Raw genomic sequence first — 11,653 nt, forward strand, 5'->3', positions numbered from 1 at the left:
AAAAAGAAGCAGTGTGCAAAAAGTTTTTTCTTAATACTCTTAGTATTAGTGAACGAACAGCAAGAACAGCTGTTGGAAAAGTAGCAGAGACAGGTGTTTTAGAACCAGAAAAGCGTGGAGGAAGACAGGAAACCCTAGCAGCTAGAGATGCAGATATTCGTAAGCGAATGACCGATCACATCAACAGATTTCCAAGAGTAGAAGCGCATTACTGCAGGGCTAATACAACCAGAGAATTTCTACATGATGATTTGAATATTAAAAAAATGTTTAACCTTTACCAAAGTGAAGATCCCAACGCCAACAAGGGCAGCATCGGGTTATACAGACTTATTTTTAGAAGTTTAAATTTAAGTTTTCATCATCGTAAAAAAGATATGTGTACTCTCTGTATGACTTACAAGACAGGCGATGGAGACACAAAGGACAGAATTAAACAGAGGTATGACCAACACATTGCGGAAAAAACAAAAGTTAGAGCAATAAAGGAAAGGTGTAAAGCAGCAGCAATTGAAAACAAAACTAATGTTTGTTTAGTATTTGACCTTCAGCAAGTAATCTTCTTGCCGAAAACCAACGAGAGCGCCGTATTTTATAAAAGACGCTTATCAGTGTACAACTTTACAATATACGACTTGGGAACCAAGGACTGTCATTGTTTTACTTGGAATGAGTCAATAAGTAAAAGAGGTTCATCTGAAATTGCTTCTTGCATATTCCTCATGCTTAAGGAGCATGATAAAAACAACGTAGGCAAAAAAGTGACTTTGTTTGCTGATGGCTGTTCTGGCCAGAACAAAAATAGTATTCTGCCTGCAATGTTCCTTTACTTTTTGTTCAATAGCTCTAACATTTCTGAAATTAGTTTGAGATTTTTTGAACCTTACCATGGTCAAAATGAAGGTGATGCTGCTCACAGTGCGATTGGCCATGCCATAAATCAAGCAGGCGATCTGTTTGTTCCTTCCCAGCTGGTACCAATAATTAAACTCGCCAGAAGGGCGCATCCTTACATAGTCCATCAAATGGAAACAAGGGACTTTTTGGACTTTAAAAGACTCTCCAAAGAACTGCGCATTCTCACCATTCGAGAGGATAACGAAAAAGGACAACCCATAAATTGGCCTAACATGGTAGAGTATGCTTTTAAGAAAGACCATCCTACAACAGTTTTTTTCAAGAACAGCCATCTTGATGAAACGTACAGGTCATTTACTTTAAAACGTGATGCTGACAAGAACCTGAAGATGCCCCTAGATCGTCTCAACGTTCTACCGCAGGCTATAACAAAAGAAAAGTTCAAGGATCTGATATCACTTTGCGAAGGACCTACTCCCGTTGTAAGGGCTGCAGAGTTTCAGAACTATTACAGGTCCTTACCTAATTAACTTTTCAAAGATTGTTGTCTAGAAGAGATGAAACTTGAATATCGTTATTAGTGTTTCTTCTTTGTTATTGATATTTTATCAATCAATATTATTTAGTTAAGATAAGTTTTTTTATCATTTTGTATGGTTTTTAAAGCTAAACAGTACTGTTTTTATTGAAATTGACATCAGGTTATTTTATTTTACTTTTTTTTAAAACAAATTTTTTATTTTATGAAACCAACAAAGTTGAGTATCACTAAGTGGATATTGTAGTTCTGATAATAATTATTTTGCCTAGTTTTTGTTGTTTAGAAATTTTTGTTTAAGAGTGTAGATTTTTCAATGTATACATGTTAGTTTCACTATAGTAAAAATTTTTATGTAAGCAGTTTTCAAACCTCTACTTTTTTAAAACCATAACATATTATGTGAAGCTACTCGATTAAAAATTTTTTTTAATAATACACTGTGTGAAGAAGGCCCAATAATTAATGCTGAGTGATTGAGTTATTTACTGCTAATATGATATACTTTCCTAATAACCTTTAGTGTTTGTACTAACAAACGATTTGTATTGTTATAAGTAATAAAACTTGAACATTTTTCATTATTTAAATGTTTTATTTCGCGGCGTAACTCTGCAATGAATGAAAACAACAAAACACGAAGTGGCGTAACTACAACATTTTTTATATTTTATTATAAATCTTAAAATATAAATTTGTAATAAATAAAGTAATTATAGGTAACCCAAGTCAGACATCTTAAATATATATAAAAAATTAAATGAAGGGTTTTCTAGTTTGGGATTGTGCGGTATAGCACTTCAAACATAGGTGCTTTTCTTATTTTTGCTCTCCTGAAAAGTTGGCATTTTACAGATACGCCACTTCGTGTTTTGATGGTCGATATGTACTACTAGTTCATAAGGAGTGCTAACTTGGAATGTCATTCAACTAATATTTCAAGCCATCGCCTAAGACCTTAAAAGCCAAATATCAGATTGTGTTGCAAACCTGTAGAATGTTTCAGCTATAAATTACCTTTGAGCCTCCTAATGAAGTGAGAAAAAAATCACGGACTTTGGAAAGCTGTGGGTTCGCCTACTAAGACAGGGTTGTATCAGAACATGCGTATTTTGATACGTACCGCGTAAGCTGCTACTGGATGAAACAAAAAACAGAATTAACATATTTCAAGTAACCCCTAGCTCAACGAGACTGTGGAGTACCGCTAATCCGAAAATTTGGTAAATCCAAAAGATTTTACGGTGAAAAAAAAATATATATATATTTTTTTTTAATTTGGCACTGAAAATATTTTTTTATATCTTGGCAGTTAACATTTTTAGTGATTTAGTGCTTGTAAAAATGTTATAGGCTATTTTATTGGGCAATTAAAAGTTTAAGCCCGCATGCGACGATTGAAGGTTTCGTACAGGTTTCGCTAAAAGCTTGTAGGTGCTGCCTGAGCCTCCAACTAGCTGGTATGCACGTTTCTATGGCATGGAAATGTCAACTTCATTTCTTGTGGAAATAAATAATACGAAAACATATATATCTAAAAAAAAAAAAAAAAAAATCACAGATTAATGAATTTCAGTATTTAATACCACTTATATAATTTCAAATACACCTGGTTTAGTCTATAATTTTTGCTTGTTTAACTCAAACTCGTGTCAAGTTTATTTATTTATTTGTAAGTGTACATAGGTGAAAATAAAATTTGTGCAGCGTTTGAATGTTTTGTTTTTATACTGATAATATTCTTTCCGTTAAATGTTTAAAGTAAGTGAACTCAGTGTCCTTAAATTTACGAAGATCCCTGGATAATTTGTAACCAGAGTTCTTCGTAATTTGAAGGTGAAATTTTTTTAACAGTGTACACGTCATTACAAAATTATAGTTTTTAATCGAACAAGTTCTTAGTAAAATATGCAACAAAATTTGTAATTTTATAAATAAGCTGCTTCTGAGAAAACATCTACATATTTATAAAAAAAATTATTTCAGCAACTATCCTTTCTATTATATTGTTTATTTAATAATACTAGTGTGGGCTTTATTGGTGTGTGTGCGTGTTTTTAAGGATATGTTTTTAAGGATTCACTAGTGTGCACCTGTATAGAAGGGATGTGAGTAGGGTTGTGAAATAGGGAGGGGGAAATAGGATAACGTTTATTTTCATATACAATTGTAACTGAGATAAAATGATAACTGGACTTATTTGAAGTACATTTCAATCCCGGAATAGGTTACTTTATTACGAATAAATGTGCATAGCCCACCACTAGTTCTCATTCAATAAAAAAATTATGCATTTTTTCAAAATTAAGTGCGAAAAATGAATTGGGTTACACGGAAACGACATAATATTAGTTATCGCACCAAAATACAATTTACAAATACGTGTAAAACTTCTAAACAGCAATAATTTCTAAATTTTCCGTGTAAAATATTAAGTAACTAGATAGAAACGAAAAATCGCACATTTTTACTACTCTTGCGTTAATATTTAAGAAATATTTTGACATTTTTAAATCACAGAAACAAATGTAATATTCTTAAACTTTATTTTGGAAGTGTTACTTCATTTACAAGCTATCTTGTGAAATTTTTAAATTCAGAAAATTACACATACTCTTAAACCCATCACATAAGTGAAGGGACTCAATACAATGTTTGTCAGCTTAGTTTTCTGAGGAAATGTATTTAGACCATTGAAGCACAACTTCGAGCCAAGCAGATGAGCCCCGAAAGAGCTCTAGGAGCCGCACTTAATCATATAATACGTTATCAGCGATCTCAAGCTGAGAAACGTTGATTAACACGTAATACCTACACCACTAATACTAAATTGAAATACAACTATAGCCACGTAAAATTTTTTGCGCACATTTGTATGCAGTGCACCTGAAGCTACAACTTTAAATGGGATAATTAATTAAATATTCTGTTCCGCTTAATCTGTCTGAGCGATCCCTTAGAAGCACGCGGATGTATGAAGCAACCAATTGAGGTGGTAACAAGTGACCTAACGGTCATTAGAAAACCTCAAATAAATATCCCAACAAATAACTCTGGCAAGTATTGCTTGTTTACGGTGGCTAGCAAACCTAAGGTAAACCATTCCGACTTTTCCAGGTTTGTAAAAAAAAAAAAAAAATCCTACCAGAAGTCCGTTAGTCGTCGATCACTATAAAAAAAATTCATACACTTTGATTACGAAGTTTAAATGTATATGTGTAGCAAAGCTAAAACTATAAATAAAACAAAAAATACTAAAAAAAATACGTCACTGCTATAATTTACAATTTTCATTAACCTCATCACGATAACTAATATTAAAAAAAAAAAACAATTCCCTGAATATCTATGAAATACATAGACTTTTCCCTTTCTTCTCCATTTTTCAATATTGCTAGCTTGCTGTGTGACGCAAGCAAGAGGTCTTGTTTGAAAGGATACGGGCATCGCGGCAGAACACGTCACCCTCCGACCGCACATCACAGCTCCCGAGCGTACACCCGCGCGTGTCACGCACGCGACTGTCGGGCTCGTGGCGCGGGGCCCGACGCGACGCGACGACTGGCGGTGGAATGAACCCGAGTCTGGCCGGCGCGGGCCGAGTACTGACGAACACACAGGATGCACCCAGCGTTCCTTATGCCTTCACTGACCCCAGACCAGTGCCAAACATTACGAAGTTCGCCGTTCGCTCGTGCAACTTTGTGGTAGGGATTATTTAAAAAAAAAGTATTTTGCTCGCCAAATGTCTTTTTAAGTCTTTCAGACCTAAATGCAAGTAAGTGTACTACAAAAATTATATAACCACAAAGCACACACTACTTGCAGCAACTTTCAATTTTTTTTTTTTAAGTGAAACTTCTTTGGGCACGATGGGAGTAAAATTTCAAAGGTCGAATTTTAATACAAAGATTTCGTGAAACATTGTGATTTTATTTTTTTCTGACCTAACTAAAACTAAGTATTTGGGAGGGGTCCGGGTTAGGGAAGGGCCTAAGTGAGTCTCAGGCCAAAGTCTATTCACCTAGTCATGCTGGAATTAGCCATGCAGGTAAGGGTCGCATGAATTGTGTGCTAGGAGGGGATTGGCCCATCCATGGCAGTGATTCATGCCATGACTAACTCCCCTCACTCATAAATCTAGACTATAACTACTAGTTAAGTTTTGCCCAGGTAAAACCTACATAGACACGGGGAAAACCATAGGCACAGTCTAAAACATTTTTTGATTAGACAAACCATTTCTGCAAGGATAATAAAATATTAGGGGTAGAATTTAAAAAAAAATCATAAATCCCTTAGTAGGTACACTATCAATTCCGTTCAAATTGTCTGTAAATCTTATAATTTTTACTTTAAACATTTGTCTAAACAATTTTTGAAAATACAAACCAATACCGCAAGGGGGTTAAAAAAAACCTGGGCTTGAAATTAAAAAAATAAATAAAATTTTCCTACCATGTACTCTATTGCATTAATGATTATTTTTGTTTAACTTTTCAAATGTTTTTGAAAACTTTTATCTGCAGTAAATTTTATGTAACAAATCATTACTGCATTTATTTTAAAACTCAAACTTTATCTGAATCTTGGCTAAAACAAATTTTTGATGAAACTAACTATGTAATACCATAAAAACAGGGATTGAAATTTATATATATATATATATACACACACACACACACACACCAACACACATAACTTCCTTAGTATCAAATTTGTCAGAATACATCCATGTATTAGTATGTATTAGTGCAAGGAATGAAAAATGTTTGGATGACAAAAATAATTACATAAATACCTTAATAGGCATAAAATGAAATTTGTTAAGACATCAAAATATTTTCACTGCATGGAATATGAGAAAATGTTAAATCAATCTTTTTTGAATATTGGCGAACATATAGAATGTTATGTACATTAAGTTCTAAAAATGTTCCAGGAGTTCATAGAGGTTTCCAAAACATTTCCAGAAGAAAAAATAGGTCCTTTGAAAGATTGTAGGGTGTGCAGAAAGGGATTTTAGTTATTTTCACTTAGTGGCAATATGGTTATAATGTTAATAATTACTGTGAGGTAGGGTTGTGCCATCTCATTTTTGCATCGTGGAGTGGCGGACATGTTAATCATTGCTTTTTCAACGGCAGAACATTTTATCAAATATTGCAGTTCTACCAAAATATTTCTTTTTATTTTATCAGTGCCTATGAATGCATTTTAGTATGTAGCCTAGTGGCAGAATGTGTTGCATTATAACTAAATTATGTAATATTTGTAGAGTTACATAATTAGTCTATTAGAATGCTCGGTCACGTCTAACCTATACATAATACAAAATTAAATTAAAAACTAACTTATTATATTCAATCCTAGTTTTGATATTTACTAAACCAATTTTCTTTATGGTGTGTCTCAACAGCAATATTTATTGGTAATAAATCAATATTGATTGATAAATAATTATTAATATCCTGGGCTGTTATTTTGAAGTGAGTAATAATTTTGTTATGGTGTGAAGTGCCTCCCCCCTAACTTACTATAAGGACTGATTGCAGTGTCACTGTCATAGTCTGCTTAGTCTCTTTGAAGCCTGGGAGGTAGACTACCCGCATTGCGGATGAAGCCCGAGGTATAGGCCACTCGCCGTACGGCAGCAAAAGAAGTGTCACAATGTAAAAAAAAAACTTCCAGTGCATGGAGGTGACGTCATTGGAAGTTGGCCATCTTTGCTGGTTGACTACCCAAACATTCTAGATTTTTGAGGTACGCAGAACTTGGATATAAAAGGGCCTCTATTGAGAGCTCCTAGTGCACTGCTCCGAGGAAAAGCGCGGAAACACCCTCTTCAGGAGAACATCGTACCAACGTTTTTTGTAAATTAAAAAAAAAATACTTTGTGTTTACAATTGCATACGGAGATACGTATTACGGCACGAGCAAGAGGAACGAGTGTAATGTATTCCATGATTACCAGGGTAACCATGTGCTTGCAGTTAATGTGTGTACAGTAACTCAAGTGTTTGTTGAAATTTCAAGGGCGCCGATGCTACCTGCTTACTCGATTGTGACATACCTGCAGTTAACTATACCAGAAGGAAGACATCTCAGGACAACCCGGAACGAGTCTTCAGGGAGTTTGCCGAAGAAGCGGCTACTCGCTACCAACACCAGAAGCGCAGAACCCGGGGCAATGGGTAACATCGCTGCTGACTCGCCCGAGCCTTGGGAACTTGGCTGGGGAGTCTGCAATCTCGAGGCAAGCATATGCATTTATTAACAGTTGCTGATTACAAGTGGCAAGATAAGCCTACCCCCCCCCCCCCGCAGACTTTTCTTCGTGGTTTTGACGAGTATCTAGACGTTATGCATGTTTTATACAAGTTGTGAATTAATATTATATCTTGTGTACTTAAAATAAGATTTTAAAAGAATACCAGTGAATAAGAGAAACCAATGAATGTGCTGATAAAATGGTTAATTATTTATTTACTGAAATAATAATTTGAGTAATAGTTTTGTATGTCTGTGAACTTGTAATGAAATAATTAATGTTATTGAAACATCTCGAGTTTGCTCCTTGGTAGATTTTTGCAGTTTCACTTAGCTTCTTAATAGATTATAAAATAGTTCAACATAACTACTGACAGAGAATATGTTGAGAAGGATAAGGTAGGTACCTATTAGTGCACGATAACCAGTTAATTAATTTTTGCAGTGCACAAGAAAATAAAACCCAAGTGTATAAAGTTTAATTATATGATTATTTTATAACTGTTAAGCTCATAGTTTATATCTTTGTTATAGTATTGGTTTGGAGATATCTCGCTGGATTAGCCAATGGAAACATTTAAAATTTATGTGAAGCAAGAGCCATACATTATACTGTGTGTCTGGGTTATATAGCTTGTGCTCGTTCATGAATAAAATTGTGCTTGCATATAGATGCACCTCTTCTATTGTTTTGAGGTTTAGAAAACCCAGTTACCGAGCATGGTAATATTTTTGTTAATTCATGTTTATTAATTTATTTCTATTTTAATCAGATTTCTAACAAATATAAAAAAGTTAGGATTCTTGATAATTGAAAAAGAAATTAAAGCCAAAAAACCCCAAGCTGTTACCTTGTTACTAAATTGTATAAATGGTTATGCTGTCTAATACCACGTAATAATTATACATGTGGTCAAGAATAAAATTCATCGAAACTAATTTTCATTTTAAAACGTGTATAAATTGTAGTTAGAATTGTTTTCATGCTATAGTTGGAGTCCTAAGAATCTAATATAACATTTCATCCCAACCCCCTTCCCCCCCCCCCCCCAAAAAAAAAAAAAACCAAACACACATATTAAAGCTAAAATACTGAGTACATACCCACACAATTGGCCTAGCTTCCATATTATTTTCTCTCCCATGCAGATAAACTAAATATTTGAACATGAAATTATAAAGCTTGTGTTTATTCATAAACGAACAATTATTTTTGTTTTAGAATAAGAAAATATTGTGACTTACCTGATCTTACCTGATACATTTAATAATAAACTTCAACAGACACAAAAAAAGTGAAGTGATAAGCTCTACAAAAATAAACAATATGAAAGTTGAGTTGTAGTAAATAAAACACTGAGACAATGCTGGTTTAGGGCTTGTATTTGTACTTAGTATCAAGAATAAGTCAATTTATTACTAAGTAATATCAGTGCGTAAGGTACCTACCTAAGGAAAAAATGTGATTTAATGAAGATTAATTTCAATTATTGAAGTCATCTGGTAAAAAGTGTAATTAGAAAAAAATATGTAATGATACTATGAAATGATAAATATTTAGGTATAATAATTGGGAAATTTATTTTAGAAAATTAGGAATCAAAGCTGGATAAGAGGTTTTCAATACCTATATAAGAAATAAATTGTTACATATTGTTTGCTGTGATTTTGTGTTGATAATAATAGATCTCTTGTTCTGTGAAAGAAAATAATTGATTTTTAGGTCACTTTTGCCAAAATTAAGTACATTAAGAATTAGATAACATAAAAATTAAGTAATTATTAAATTAAATATTAAATATTTTGATGTTCCAAAAATTTTACAGTATTGTATAGTCCTCAATTTATGCTAAGTCTTGAGAAACTATCGTGTTGAGGAAAAATAGTTGTAAAGGCAGTCCATTTCAGTTTTTAATCAAAAGAATATTAAATTCCTATAAATTAAAGAGTATAAAGTCTTATAAACTGATACTTAATTTGCGCTGATCACTGGTGCTGCCCCAAAGTGCTTCGGCGATTGTCAGACTTATATTGTTTTGGTGCTCGCGTTCCTTTCTCCTAGCTCCTTTTCCTCCCTTTCCCACTCTATCTAGTGATTATTTTCTGGTTTTAATTGCCCCTACCCTGGATGATGGGAATATTTGTGCATGAACATATTGTCTTTGGATAGCTTGATATTTAACAGAGCGCAATGTCCTGTTTCCTTCATTTTATGCTACTATTCGTTTACGAGTTCATTAGCAGTGAGGACGGCGCGGTGAGGACTGGTCATGGGAGCATGTAAGTAAATTGATTGTACTGATACACTGTATCCGGTAGTGATACCATTAAGTGTAAACTGGTTAGTTTGGTTAGTTTAAATTTTGTCTTAGCCATTAAAATCCTGTTTGGATTTTTTGCTGTTTTCCTTTTATCATTTGATATTTTGCAATGTTTGAACATACCACAGCACCGTGATCAGATACTCAGCCAGCACTTGTATAGTTATTTCCCATGAAGAAGACTTAATAGCTGTTATGTTCATGTTTGGAGTTTGTGAGTAATACCGCATTCACAAGTCTTCTGTTTAGGCTTGTTGATTAAGTTTTGCTCTACCTTAAATCATTCTTGTAACTCCCTGGGTACCCATGGATCATATTTGTTGTGTGTTTCTTATCAAGTATTCAGTGTATTACTAGCTAGCTTAATATTTGTTCAGGTCTTGTATTAATAAGATGATTAACATGAGTAACTCTCTATGTTTGAAAGTCACGCAATGTTTGATGGTATAGATTGTTTTACATACCCCCGCACACACCAGTTATCACGATTTAAGTGCGTAAATTATTATGAGCCATATATTAATCTTGATGGTTTTGTAGCCTATGCTCATTTAATTCAATGTTTACCTTGCATCATACACTTGTTATGTCCAGTGTTATGTTACCAGTAATCCCTAATACAGAACACTGATTCCATAAGACTAACAGAAGGGATCCAGTCGTAATTTTCCTTTGCTACTTAGGTAACTTGCAGGATTGGAGTCTGTTGAATAATTGTGGTCAGCATAGGTTTCTAATTGTGTGTGTATTGTGAAAATTGAAACATGGAGCTTGTAATATCAATGTGGCAAAATTTTTACTAATAAAAAAAGGTGAAAACAAGTTTTTTGGGAAAGACATAAAAAAATACAAATTCAAACAAAAATCATTTTAACAAGTACATATATGGATATATGTGTGTGTTTCATAAAAACTAGTCACTTATTTACTGTGGCACAGGTGCTTTGCTATAAATATGTAGATGTTACTGTTAAAATTAATCAAATATGTAGCCTAAGAAGTTCAGAAGTGAAATATTTGTCCATCTTGAAAAACACTATGATCCTATACTTCCACTTGTTGACATCGGGGTCACCAGAAACAATGAAGGGTGCTAAGATACTGATGGAGCATTGACGGAATGCATTTGTGGGAGAAACAAAAGTACTTGAGTAACACCACCAGGTTTCCCCATTTGCGTAACATCCATGTTCAACCTGCCAGATAAGTGGTCTGACCACTCAACCACCGTGGTCCCAATGTACAAAGTGTAACACTAAGATTCCCTACCATTCTACTGCAGTTTGCAATACTGTATACAGAATGCAATTTCCCTGTTAAGTGATTTTTGTTAGTATTTTTGTACTTTTTTCCCCAACTAAAATCTTCAATTTTTGCACACTCATCTACCAATAATTTAGGTGTATTGTGTAGCTTGTATTACTGTACACAATTAGTTCTCAAATACTAAAAATAATTATAGGTGCACCATATGTAAATTTCTGAGAAATATGTTATAAAAATTAATATAAAACATACCTAACATTTTTCATTCTTGTGTTTATGAGAAACATGAACCTGATGGGTCCTAGCCATTTCTTCAAAGTTTGGGCATAAATTTGCATGAAATGGTATAATAGAGTAGGTAACTATAATTATTTTTATATCTGGACACATATTTCTCAAC

The 11,653-nt window shown here is 33.6% G+C and overlaps 1 protein-coding gene and 1 long non-coding RNA gene across 2 annotated transcripts in view; one reads left to right on the forward strand and one right to left on the reverse strand.

Moving 5' to 3' along the window:
• LOC134527763 (extended synaptotagmin-2-like) overlaps positions 1 to 4,908 on the reverse strand; it is a 165,076-nt gene extending 160,168 nt beyond the window's left edge. The window contains exon 1 of the mRNA XM_063360736.1: positions 4,838 to 4,908. The gene's annotated coding sequence lies outside the window, so the exon portion shown is untranslated. The remainder of the gene's footprint in view (positions 1 to 4,837) is intronic.
• A 149-nt stretch (positions 4,909 to 5,057) lies between these two features.
• LOC134528968 (uncharacterized) lies at positions 5,058 to 8,339 on the forward strand. The gene is made up of 2 exons (XR_010074433.1): positions 5,058 to 5,174; positions 7,433 to 8,339. It is a non-coding gene; the product is annotated as an uncharacterized LOC134528968 (long non-coding RNA).
• The last annotated feature ends 3,314 nt before the right edge of the window (positions 8,340 to 11,653 follow it).

Source organism: Bacillus rossius, chromosome 1 (assembly GCF_032445375.1).
Source record: "Bacillus rossius redtenbacheri isolate Brsri chromosome 1, Brsri_v3, whole genome shotgun sequence".
NCBI lineage: Eukaryota > Metazoa > Arthropoda > Insecta > Phasmatodea > Bacillidae > Bacillus > Bacillus rossius.